The sequence below is a fragment of the Mus pahari genome, chromosome 7 (genome assembly GCF_900095145.1).
Source record: "Mus pahari chromosome 7, PAHARI_EIJ_v1.1, whole genome shotgun sequence".
Classification (NCBI taxonomy): domain Eukaryota; kingdom Metazoa; phylum Chordata; class Mammalia; order Rodentia; family Muridae; genus Mus; species Mus pahari.
The window spans coordinates 99,931,831-99,945,257 of NC_034596.1; the positions used below are offsets into that span (position 1 = coordinate 99,931,831).

The following is a 13,427-nucleotide window of genomic DNA, read 5'->3' on the forward strand; positions in this document are numbered from 1 at the left end:
AAAGTCTACAAAACCCAGTAGATCCCAGCTTGTCCTGCCTTCAGGTTGATGGTACTAAAATGCTAAGGATGGTTTGATTTGGGGGAGTCCAACAGCATGCATTGGCCAGCCCCCCTTGAATATGTACCCAAGATAGGTGACCTCAAGTTGACGAAGCTGGGCCTTCTTAGCAGAGACACTCAGTAGCCAAGTTGACTCCGCTCCTGTAGCAGTTCTTTGTGGCCTCCTGGCCTGCTTCCAAGTCGAGGGCCCTCTCCATGGTACATTCTGGGGCACAGTTATTTGGAGGTGTGCCTGTTGGTACTCACCCAAGCCCTCATGCAGTGCCTTGGGCTCTTGAATTCTTGAGGAGGCGTGTCCAAGTCAGTTGTCCCTAGAAGCCTCTCTCAAAGTCTTGCCATTCAAAGGCAAATGGGGGCTGACTTTCGGGTGCCAGAGGCAAGCTGCAAAGCCATCCAGTGGCTGAAGCTTCCAACGGATGCTAGGAGCAGCTTGGTTAACAGAAGCCAGGTTCACGGCTGACTGATGCTCTCTGATTTCTGAGTCAAAAAGACCCAGAGCCTCTCCTCCTTACTTTCAGCAATGTTAAAATTCCAGTCGGGTCAAGTCAAAGGAAAGGCTGCAGTGGCATCAGCCTGGATTTGATTGGGCCACCCATTTGCTCCCGGAACCAATTTCTGGTTCGTTCCTTCTCTCTCCTCTGTCATGAAAAGGACCTGGAGCAGTTGCTAGCAGTCATCCCAGGTGGGCAGGTGAGTCAGCACGATTGAATCTAGAAGACCCGTGAGAGCTGAAGGTCTTTCTAACAATGGGGAGTTCTGCAACTTCCAATTGTAAGGCTCATTACCGGCAAATGACACATATGTCATGAACTGTCTCCCCTGAGCTTCTGGGGGTCTTGTAGCTTGGAGGGGTAAGGCCGTAGTAGAGTTGGCCCTCTGGGCAGTAGGGACCAGAGTATGAGGTGGACTCCAAGTGGAGTCAGGAGAGTCAGGGAGAGTCAGGGAGAGTCAGGGATGCTCCTCTCTCCACCTGTGCTGGCTGGACAGAGGTGGCAGCAGCAGCAGGAACATAAGGAGGGGGATAGAGATCCTCCTCAGGAGCAGAAAAGGGGGAGCAAGGCAGGGGGTGAGGCTGACCCTCCTTTAGAAGAAGTTTTGGGAGCAGCAAGGCCCATAGCACTTGTTCTGATGGCCCCAGGCCTCATAAACTAAATTGTTGCCTTGTAAATGATGGGGGGATGAATAGTCTCCTCCTCCTCAGGCCGTAGGTGGGCCATTTATCCCTGCAAAAGACCGTTAGTTTTTAGTGACAAACAACCAGACTGGAGTCTTCTACAACTTGGCAAAAGTCCCTAAAATGGTTCAGGACCAAGCCCACTGGGGTGCTTTGTGCCTGTCCCATTCATAGGGATCAAAGAAAAATTAGAACAAGAGGACAAAAATCACAGAGCACACCTAGACACAGAAGGACATCCCCAGGAAAACAAAAACCCAAAGGCTGTTTCAGACGGTCTTCCTCCCTGTGCATGGGAGGCCCATAGACCCACAGCCAGCTCAGAATCCAGATGAGAATAGCAAGTTCTCCAGCTTCTGGTATGTTGGGGCCTCCCAGCTCTCTGTCGCCACTGGACCACCTGCAGTTATCTGCCAAACTCGCCTTACTGTCTATACTAATCGCTGTCTTTCAAAGCCCAGATCTACCGGTGGAAATCTTCAGATGTGCCGGAGCTGCTCTGCTGTCGCTGCGTCTCCACTGCCTGCTGAGAAGACCATTTGATGTCCCAGAACACAGCATCCTTTGGACCCACCTACGGACATTCACCTGTGCCTTGATCCTTGGACCCGCCTACGGACATTCACCTGTGCCTTCAAAGACTGGGAATGGAGACTGGAGTTTTTCTCCCCAAGCTATATAAACTGAGTTCCTTCAGTAAACTTTGAGCCTCGATCAGAATATTTTTGTCCTGGCTTCCAAATTTCTCTCGCACATTCCATTTCAGCCCAGTCTGTCTCTCAGGATGAACTCAGACCGGATTAAAGTGAGTTTTGCTGCAGGCAGAAACTCACACTGGTAGAGTGTCAGGAGCATCCTCCTTTGAGTCCGCTTTGTCCCTCTCGGTCTCCAGATTAAACCCAAAACAGAATTAAACCTGAAACAGGGACACAGATACAGAAAAGATAAAAGACAATTGGGGTCCCAGACTTACCAAGGAAAAACACTCCACTATTTGGGTCAGGGAGGGGGGTAGTCTCCAGCAAATCCCAGACAAGCCCCCAAATGTAAGGTCCGTGATTTGCTGAAGAATAATAGCCCAGTCTAAAATAGTATATAAACACAAAGAGTTTTATTCTGCAGAGGTCCAGCATGCTGGGGTCTCCCATTACCAAAGTAGAGAGACAATCAAGTGAGCTTGAAGACTCATTTTAAAACACATTGAAATTCCAGGGTAGGAGACCTTTATCTTACTCTGTCTCTAGGTCTTTCAGAACCATTATGGGGTGTGAAGGGTGGAGCCTGGCCTTTCTTTCTATTAGTAACTGATTTGCTTGGGCTTGCCTGGACTTGCCCAGTTCTTAACCCTAGTCTTAACTGATAATTTGAAGTCCGTCATGGAATCAGCTTAACCTTCTCAAGTTTAGGGGACGTGTCTGGGGTTCCAGTTCTGGGCTCTCAGGTTTTGGTTTGGGACCCAGGACAAGGAGATTTTTCTGCTGGCGTGTAGAAGCCAAGAGTCCTTATTAATCAAGAGCAAGGAAGGTTTTTCCACTCTTCCAGTTCCCAGCAGAACTTGGCCCTTCTGGTTCTGTTCTGGTTCTATCAGGGTTGATCTGGAACTTTTAGCTCTTCCAGGCTAGGGGCTCTGTTCTCAGCTGTACCTGTACCCTTTTTGCAAGCCTCCCCGTGACTTTTCACCACGCTGAGTCGTGATGTCCCAGCCCAGTTGGCCCAACAGGAAAGCAGGCCACTTGAAGCCCCTGCACAGCTTCACAAAGACAGAGGTGCTGAGCGAAGGCACCTTGAACCTTAGTGGGGGGGCTTACAGAGAGCGCGTTGTGCGCATGCTCCCGGAACAGTCACCTTTTGTATGGTCTTAATGTAAAAGTTTCATTTAAAAGACGCCAGCTGTGGCCCTAGCCAGGTTTATTCAGATGGGACCTTCACTGGGTCAACTTAATACTTAACTACAGCTTATTATCCCATCAGTCTTCAGGGACAACCCATGATCTAATTGCCCAGCATTTATGTTGCTTGGTAACCACAAATAGAGAATAATAGTCCTTAAAGGGGCAGTGTGGAATTTCGTGCCCCTGCCGCGAAGCACACTTCATTTCCCACAGCACCCTGTGTTTTTTAATTCAGTGAGTAAAAATGTGTAATGAATAATTAATTATGTGCTTGGAGGCACAATAGCTGCCTACTTTTGAATATTCATCAGTGGCATTATTAATTCACTAGAAATCCCGGGGAGGAACGGGACAGGCTTTTAGCCTAGCTGGAGGACTTAAAGATAATGCTTTGCGCGAGACAAACTTTTTAAAGCTCACTTTTCTTGGGACACATTTTCTGGGTAATTTTCCCTCTCTTAGGAACATTTTGTCATCCCTCCTGATTCCTGCGCAGCTGCGGGGGATGGGTATGAGTGGGAATCAGATGCCACCTGTGACCACAAACCAGCCTGGCTCACACTTGCAAGGTTCATTAACAAGCAAGCCCCAAGAATCCTCCCGCAGCTCTGCCATTGCTGATGCATTTGTGGCCTGGCCAGACAAGTGCAGAGAGCTTTATGGCAACTTGAACTTTCTGGGCATGGGACCCTCACCTTGCCCACTTTGGGATGGGCTTCGGGGACTAGCTGTGCAGCCTCCCACCAACTTTCTAGGCTGCTGGTTGGAGTCAGGCTGGTAAGCTAGGCCTGTGGGGATCGCAGGTGTCCTAGATTGCCCACTCCTCCCTTCTCCCTTCTCTGTGTTTCCACTGTGGGAGGCAACTTGGTCTCGGGTAGAAGACTACACTTCCCAGCCTCCTTCGCAGCTAGATGTAGTCATGTGACATTGTGGCCAATGAGGTGCGTGCAGAAGTTGATGGACAAACCTGTGGAATCTTTTTTAAAGGCCAGTGGGAAAGGGAACCTGTTTGACCTTCACCCTTCTTTCCCTCCTACAGCCTGGGCTGCAGATGAGGTGGCCGAAGCTTGACAGTTATCTTAGATCACAAGGTAACTGAGAATGAAAACAAGGAGTTTAGAGGTAAGAAAGATAGCCAGGATCCCCCGGGAGTACAAAACTGCCTCTCCATCCTGGCTGTGCCTCCCTCGAACCGGAGAGGAAGATCCCGGTGGGTTTAATCTGGATTATTCTGGACTCCCATCAAGCAACTTGGAACCCCATTTTCATGGAGGTGCTTGCCCTCCTCAAAGGACTGTCTTGGGCCCTATCTTTTTTTAGTTTCCTCAGCACCTGCTCTGTTGGGGCTGAAAGTTCTTTGAAAAATTCATCTCTTGAATAATGAAACAACGGCCTGAGGGAGGAACGTGGAAATAGACGGTTTACAGTCAAAGCCCAGAAGGAGGCTGCAGACTTCTTGAGTCTCCCAAGGACCTGCCGGTCTTCACTGGGAAAGGAAGGATTGTCCACCTGGCACAGCATCTCATCTCTACAACCGAAGGTTGAAGTCCCTAATGCTGACCTTTAAATAGCGGATGTGTGGATCATTTCAATATGACTGGACTCTGAAAGATGGCTTTCATCCTGTCTGGGATACTAGATTGCACCCATGCTTTATCCAGCATGAGGGAGCAGAGAACTTCCTGGGAGAAGACAGACCTTGGCTTCGTGAGCAGGACATGTGGAAACCGGAGCTTTGCCGGGCGGGTCTGAGGGACAAGGCAGGCTAGCCACCTGAACAGTGAACTTGAGTGATTGCATAGACCAATTATGGCTACAACAGCGCTCTGTAGCTACTTCCTGTTTTGTTACCACCCTGCAAGAGGCTCGACTTCTCTGGGTTCTGGGCAGTTTGTGGCTTCCAGGGTGAGCATTCCAAGAAGGAAACTAGCTTCCGGACTTCTATTTGTCCCTGCAGGCGAGGTGACTCAAAGTCTCCTTTCAACACCCATTCTTCATTTTCTTGCTGGGGCCTGGAAGTTTATTGTCCTTTCCCACCAAGACGGGGAGGGGGGGGGGATGGTCACATAGAACAGTTACACATTCCCCTGACAGGTCTTCTAGCTCTTGCATCCTTGTTAAAGCCCTGAATTCTCTACATTTGATCCAGGAAGGCACTGCCTGTCAATAGGCATCAGATGCTGCAGTGGGCTGACCCTTTCTCAGTGGGTTGGGTCATTTGTGACTGGGCCACTGTTTTTAGTCATTGGCAGTTTTTCATCTCAAGCCCCTTCAACCCTCTTCTTCTTTGTCTTGAGACTGATCCCATGGTCTTGGAAATCTCCGAGCCAATGGTGGGTCAGCATTCCAGATTCCCCTGCACCCCCCTTCCCCTAAGAATTCCATGGACTGGCCATGCCTGGGTTTATCAGAGGGCCCAGCAGAATTCAGCTTGGGTCCCCAACCCACAGCACATGTATTTCTAGATTCCTTCCTTGCTTGCTCTATTCCCCCACTTCCTCTCCTGGGCTTCCTGGAAGTGCCTCCAGAGTGAGCTACTGGCAACAGTGACCTTATATTGAGATCTGTTCTGTCTATTAGTAGGGGCTCTCTAGAGGAACAGAAGTAATAGGGTGAATATATATCAAGAGGGGGTATATTAGATTGGCTTCCATGATGTAGTAGTCCAACAATGGCTGTCATCATGTCAGAGAGACTGAGACCCAGTGGCTATTCTGTCCTCGAGGCTGGATGCCCCAGCAGTTCTTATCTGGTATTGGAGGCCTGGTGGGTTCCTCGAGAGCCCCTGGTCTTCTATAGTGGAAGGCTGAGGAAGTGGAGTTCCCATGTCAGCGGAGGATGGTGGCGGCTGTGGCGGTGGCAGTGGCATCAGCAGGGTAGCCGCATCCACAGTGAGGTCTGTCTTTCCACTGTGTGGGTTCCAGGGATCGGATGTCAGTCGTCAGGCTTGATAGCAGGTGCTTTACACTCTAACCCATCTCACCGACCCCAAGATTAATTCTCTATGAAAAAGAAACAATATACAAATGTACTCAAATCTCCAACAGACTCGACGTTGTATACATACCAAAGAATTCTATGAATAAATGTATTGGTGATTTATTACCAGTAAATTTTTATTTGAATATTTTATATACCTATGCAAAAATAAATTTCCTGTGTAAAAAAGGAGTCACAGCTGGAAAAAGTGTGAGAAACTCTAGCTTAAATCTTCACCAGTTTCCTTAGCCAAGACATGCCGTTCCGTCCAGGATATTCAGTGCACAGAATAAAATCAAGGAAAATGTTCTTGCCTTCTGTCCTTAGTCCATTTGAGACAGAAAGTGATTTTTATAGGTATCTTTAATTCCTGGAAGCATAACATTTAGTGCCAATTTAACTAAGTAAGAAAGCAAGGAAATTCAGTCTTTGAGATCTGCCCCCCCTTCTCTGCTTCAAGGAGGAGTGGAGGAGGCATGAATAATAAATATGTAGATAAGAGAATAAAACTGGGAAATCAATTTACTGCAAAGTATTTGCATATTTTATTAAAAGAAACTGTGTCTGAGATCCATAACAGGGCGTGATGATTTCTGTTTTGATTTGATTTGTGTGCGCCACGCCTGTGGGAAAAGTGACAGGGTGCAGTCATGTAAGCAGGAGAGGTTTTTTTTTTTTTTTTTTTTTTAAATTTCATTGATGGTAAACGGGTACATTAGTCTTCTGAGGGACTGGGATGCACATACTGACCCCTTATTTCGCAGAAAACAGATCTGGAGAAGCTCTGTGGGCTTTCAGAAAAACAGAGGTTCTTTTGCAAGAAGCAAACTGTCCTGAAATGGAACAGGAGAGAAGGAGAAAGTCCATCCCATCCCGACCTCTGTGTCTCAAAGTTAAGACAAGAAGCCCAGTCTCCTCTTGGTTCTATAAAAACACACATAGAGACAGACACGTGCACAGCTCCACATAGTTGACAATTATTTTGACAGAGACAGAGGGGAAGAAACAGTTTGTTGAATATACACAAGACACCCCCAGCCCTCCCTCTCCTCACTCCAAGAATGAGTTGCCACTAACAAATCTTTTTTGAGTGAAGGGTAGGGGAATTTGTGATTTCTTTTTTCTTTCTCTGTCACATAAAAATGCTCTAAAAGCCAGGTCCTTCTGGCCATCTCTGTTTGCTTGACAATGGCTGAAGCTTAGGAGTAACTTCCATGAACACGGAATGCTGGGCTGAATTGGGACTTCAAAGCTTTGGTTTCCTCTCCGGAATCAGTGCCCTGGAAGACCCATGGTTTTAGGACCCTTGATCTTAGGAGTTCAGTGAGGGTCTGAAGGTCCTAGGTCCCATCCTTCAGCTCAGAGCACAGTGGAGCCCCCTGATGGCCAGGGCAGCAGAGTGCTGTTTGAGGGGCGTGGTGTAGCTGTTTGGCTCATTTGGGCGTGGCTTATTCCAGACGGAGAAGATTGGCTGATAGAGCGAGCGGGATCTGCTGTCAGCTAGCTAGCCATAGGACTTTGGCGATCTGTTCTAGCCGGCAGCTCATTCATTAGTGCTTTATCCGGTCAGTGGTCTAGCACACATCTCCAGTTAGAGATCACATTGGGCACTGAGAGTAAACTCTGCCCTGGCTGTACTGGACCCTTGCCAGCCTGACTCCTACATTTGTAGACATGGTTTTGAAGGTTGAGTCACGGCCAGCTGTGCACAGCCATGGAATTAACTAACTTTCCTCACACACACTTACCAGAGGGATGTAAAGGCAGAGGATGGAAGTCAACAGGCACACACACACACACACACACACACACACACACACACACACACACACGGGCACGCTCGCAGAGAAAGAACCTGTCAATCAAAATACTGCCCCTCCCTTAAACAAGGGCAAGTTACAAGAGTTCAGCCAATCAGATTCTCTCCTGAGATTCCTGTGCAGAAGTAAGAGGCTAACTCCTCCATGGATTCCAGAAAGGGGTGGGGGTTGTGTGTGATGCTGCGTGGTCTTTTCTCTCTGTATCTCTCAAGGCCACAGCAGATAGCACCAGAGAGGAAAGATTTATTTTCACTGTTTCTGAGAGTTCCTGTTCAGGACGGCAGAGAAGGTAGACTGGAGATATTGGTGTATGGCGGTGGGAACTGGTGGTGATGGGTTGTTCACATGGCGACAGGCAGGAAGCAGAGACCACAGCTGAAGACAGTCCTGATATCACCTTCAAAGACCCACCCCTAATGACTTATTTTAATCAGCCTTCAAAATAGTGCCCCGTAGCTGGAGATAAAGCATTCAAAATATGAGCCCGTGGTGGGGCTGTAGCTCAGTGGCAGAATGTTGCTTAGCATACACAAAACCCTTGGGTTCAGCATCATGTCACTTGAGAGTCGGGGAACGTGTTTACAACCTCAGGACTTGAGAGCTGGGGTGGGAAGATCAGGAGTTCAAGGCCATACTTAGTCACATAATGAGTTTGAGGTCAGCTTAGGATACCTGAGAGCCTGTCAAAAATGAAGAAAGAGCCAATGGGAGACATGTTTGTTGGATTCACCACAGCCTTTGTTATGTGGCCTCTGAGAACCGTTGTTTCTCAGTTAGCTACAGTTTCCGCATCTGAACCACCCACGCTAATGTGCTGGCCCAGTGGCCCAGGAACTGGCAGCTTGCATCTGTGATAGCTGTCAGCTCTGTGCCAGGCCATTGTGATGTGGCTACTCCTCAGGGACAGTACAGCATGGGAGGGTGTCGGCTGGTCCTGCTGAGTGTCCCCGGCTGGTTTTCTCAGTGGCTCCATTTTAAACATGCCAGCTGTGGAGAGTGTCCAGGGGGGAGCATGTGGCTGAATCCATGGCTTCCCACGCTGACCTTAAAAGAAACTTCTAAAAATAGGCCAGGTCAGAGAAGATGCTCCAGACAGGAATGTTTCAAGCTTGACCCAAATCTCTGTGGCCTCCTTTCCCCAAGATCCAGCTCTTCAAAGAGACAGCCCTGCCCAACTTAGCCTTTCTGGCACCTCCCGCCTGTAGTGGGGCCAGAGTCCCTCTGTAACTGGAGCATGCTATCCCTCCAGAAACCACCCTCTGAAGCTGGGCTGGGCTCCATGTCCAGGATCCAGCACTTCCTGCTTCAGTGTGACTTCGTGTAGCCTGATGGGTTCCTACAGGGAGCCTCGTGACTTCCCCAATTGTGCCTAGCGCTGGATGATTTTCTGGGCTAAACATTTCTCCTGGCAGCCCTGGAGACCAGGCAAATTTATTATGTGTAATTATCTCCAGTCCCAAACCCGGCTTCCTGTGCCCTCCCATGTGGGAGCCCAGCCCAATGAGTGACCACATCCATCTTAAGCTGGTTCCTCTGATAGCTAGCCTGCAGATCCCTCTAGGCTCAGCCACTCTCCCCTTCTTCTCCCCTGGATATTCGAAGACAAAACAAAAAATGCCCCCCTTTTTCCCCCTTTCAAGGTAAGGACAAGAAATAAATAGCAGATGGGAAAGAAAGGCATATTTAATTCTTCAGGACAGAGCCCTTGGAGGGAAAGGCAGGCTGCTGAAAAGGAAGTGGCCCATCATCGGCCCACCTACTGTCTCCCGTTTCCAGTTCCTGCCTTGTGCAGTATGCTACCAGCACAGCTGCACAGGGCACACTTCAAAATGGCTTGCCTAAAATTCTACAGCTGAGACTCTAAGATGAGAACTGTGCACTTCAGACAGATCCTGTACCTTTTCTGGGATATTTCTTGGTGGGGGCGCGGTGGTGGTGGCGATGGTGGTGGTGGCGATGGTGGTGGTGAGGCCCCCCTCCTGTCCATGCTGCATGGGCATTTCAAAAGCAGGTGATGAGCTGGGAGGTTGGTTGAGTCACCAAAATGCTTACCATGCAAAGACAAGGATCAGAATCCCCAAGCCCCCAGCATGTGGTGCCCAGTTGTAATCCAGGCACCAGGGAGGCAGAAATGAGCAGGCCTATGGGGTGGACTAGCCAGCCAGCCCAGCCCATTTGGCCAGTGGGAGACCCTGTCCCAAAAAACAAGGTAGATTGGGCTTGAGGAAAACAGCTGAGGCTGACCAGTCTGTAACTGTGGATCCTTTCCTGCATGTACCCATGCATACGCAGAGTATATACACACATGCACATGTGCACACACATGTGCACATATAACACAGAGTACATGCACACACATGCACACACACAGTGCATGTACAGGCACACACAGTGCACATATGTACACATGTACACTTGAGCACACACATGTACATGCACACACGTTTACACATGTACACTTGAGTACACACACACGTACACACATGCATACACACAGAATGCATGCACAGGTGCACATGTGCACATGAGCACACACACACTTGAGCACATACACACGTGCACACACGCACATGCACACACATGAACACACACACACAGAGCGCAGATGGCAGAGGTACTTTACAGTTACCTTTTAACCCAATGTCAGTGACCCGATGCCTTTGTGATGCAGAGCAGGGAGGGTTCACTCTGCACGATGCCTCAACAGTCTGGTCCAGTGTTGCTGCGTATCCTTAGATCAAAGGCATTTCTGGTAACAGAAGAGGCAGTGTGCTGTTGTGTCTCCCACCCCATGGCCCAGCCCCACAATGTGTTCTTCTTGTCCCCATGGAGGTGACTGAATAGCTGTGTGGTGACATGAGGACTTCTACTGACAGGAAGTCCCTGAAGCTCCTGGTGTTGCACACTTGTGCACACCCACACTGTTGAGTTCATGATTGCATCACGCAGACTCTGAAGGCTGTGAGATGGCACCCGTTTCACAAGGGCCACTGCAGGGGCAGTTCCAACCTCCAAGGAGCAGCACATGCCCTCTTCTAGAGCCTCCTGGCATCTGGGGAGCAGAGCAGTTCTACCCGAAGCCACGCCCAGCCCGGTGACTGACAGGCTGCCTGGAGCCACGCCCAGCCTGGTGAATGACAGGATGCCAGGAGCCTTGAGTGCTTCTGCTTCAGCGTGACTTTGAGAAAATGACTTTATCTCTGAACCAAGGAATGAGGCTGAGACCCTCCCAGAGGGTTACAGGCTGTTTTGATAACTAGAAGGACAAAATTAGGGGAGGCGCTTGAAAGGTCCCAGCATAGGAGCCCAGACTTGCCAGAGCAGCAGAGCCTGGCAAAGCCCTGAAATAAACAGTCTGTCAATCTATCTGTCCTTTGAAGTCCCAGAGACATTATGGAGGGATCTTGGAGGAAAGCGTCCACAGTTTCTACTCTACTCAACTCTTGAACCCCCTGGCCTGAAAGCATTAGAGCCCTAGGGAATGGAAAGGAAGGAGATGGGGCTGGAGAGATGGCTCAGTGGTTAAGAGCACTGACTCTAGAGGAGTCAAGATAAGTTCAATTCCCAGCACCCACATGGTGGCTCACAGCCATCTGTAATGGAATCTGACGCCCTCTTCTGGTGTGTCTGAGGACAGAGATAGTGGACTCATATACATAAAAGAAGTAAATAATTCTTTTTTTAAAAAAAGGAAAGGAAAGAGATGCAGATACAATGGTGTTTAATAATTTTCTCCTTTTAAATCTTTCTTCCTTTCTGTCTGTCTGTCCTTCTGTCCCCCTTTTGTGCTGCAGATATAAAGCATAAGGAAAGCCTCAACCTGAAGATAAAATGCAGCTCTTTGGGTTATATGCCAGTCAAATATAGACTCCCATTGTCTAGCCTCTGCTGTGCTAGCCTCGGCTCTGGCCAGGACCGTTCAGTGGCATTCAGAATCCTCTCAAGTTCCCAGTGTCTTGGGACAGCATCTCTGGTGTGGCTGTAATGATAAGGACATGGGCTATAGCTGGTGACAAGGGATCACTTCAGCTATAAACCCAATGCCCGGTCACCAGGGCACTCAGGCAATGTCTGCAGGTATTTGTGGTTATGGTACTGGGGATGTTCCTGGCATACGGTGGGCAGGGCCAGGACTTGCTGTACACCCTGAGGTCACAGACCAGCCCCCTCCCCTTGTTCTCTAGCCCCAAACTGTTCTCAGTTGTTGAGAGTCATAGCTGGGACTCTCAGTGCATAGGCTGGGGCTGTAGCTCAGTGGATAGATTGCTTACCCAGCACGTGGGAATCCCTGGAGTTGATCCACTGCATTGTGCCATGGTATCCACCTGTAACCCCACCCTGAGAGGTAGAGGGAGGAGCATCAGGAGTCCTAGGCCAGCCTGGGTCACGTGAGATGCTGTCTCAAAAAAAAAAAGAAAAGAAAGGAAGGAAGGGAGGGAGGGAGGGAGGGAGGGAGGGAGGGAGGGAGGAAGGAAGGAAGAAGACAAAAAGGAAAGCAAACCCTTGTCTAGAGCGTCCTGTTTCCCCATGACTTCAGTGTCCTCATCTGTATAGACTGCAGGTGTGGAGTGTCACATGGCTGATGACGCCAATGATCCCTAACAGCACCCGCTGTCTAATTGTCTCTGGTTCCACAGTGACTCAGGCTCTGCAGCCCTGGCTTCCTGTCCCTGCGACACCAAGACCTGTTAATAGCATCTCTAACGCCAGGGCATCATGTGGCAGTCATGATGGGAGACACCAGTGGGAGGCTCTTTGCAGCTACCAGGAAATGTCACCCCAGGGGAGGCAGACACCCTGGGCCCCCACAGCCATCTCTGGTTTGTCTCCTGGATCCTCCTTAAACAAGGAGGCCCTGGGTCCAGCCTTACCCAAACACGTGTGGGATCTGCCTCTTTCTATCTGCTGTTGAGTACAGATCCAGCCGGCCCCTGCAGAATTGAAAGGCCAGGTGCACACAGTAGGTGAAAGGCAAGTACACACAGTAGGTCCTCGTGATGCTATTTCATGTCAGAATCTCCATTCTTCCTCCTTTCATTCTGCCAGCTCGGGGACTTGCACAGCCCCACTGGACTGTCCTGCCGACTCCTTCCTGCTCCCTGTGGTCTTCATTTTTCAGAGTTGGACACCCAGTAGGGCCCGAGCCCCGAGCCCCGAGCCCCGAGCCCTTCCCGTTCTAATTTTATAACGTGGCACATGTCAGTGGAACTCCAGTTGCATAGATTAGCTTTAGAGTTCAGCTTCTATCACCCGTGTCTGTGTCCACCCCATCCCACTTTCATACTGTGGGCGGCCTGGAAGGTCTGCCTCCTGCTCCCTCAGACTAACTGGTGGTCTGGAGCTCTTTCTGCCAGCTTCCTCCCCCCTCTCCCTGCCCAGGTCTGGATGGGCCCAGGGCCATGGCTGGAGGCTCATACTTTCTGTTTTCCTCCTCCTCTTCCTCCTCTTCCTCCTCTTCCTCCTCTTCCTCCTCTTCTTCCTCCTCCTCCTTCTCCTCCTC

At 49.7% G+C, this 13,427-nt stretch overlaps 1 long non-coding RNA gene across 1 annotated transcript; it reads left to right on the top strand.

The window, feature by feature from the left end:
* Window positions 1-4,118: 4,118 nt before the first annotated feature.
* On the top strand, window positions 4,119-6,416 carry LOC110323982. Its single transcript, XR_002380658.1, has 2 exons — window positions 4,119-4,219; window positions 4,449-6,416. It is a non-coding gene; the product is annotated as an uncharacterized LOC110323982 (long non-coding RNA).
* Window positions 6,417-13,427: the final 7,011 nt, after the last annotated feature.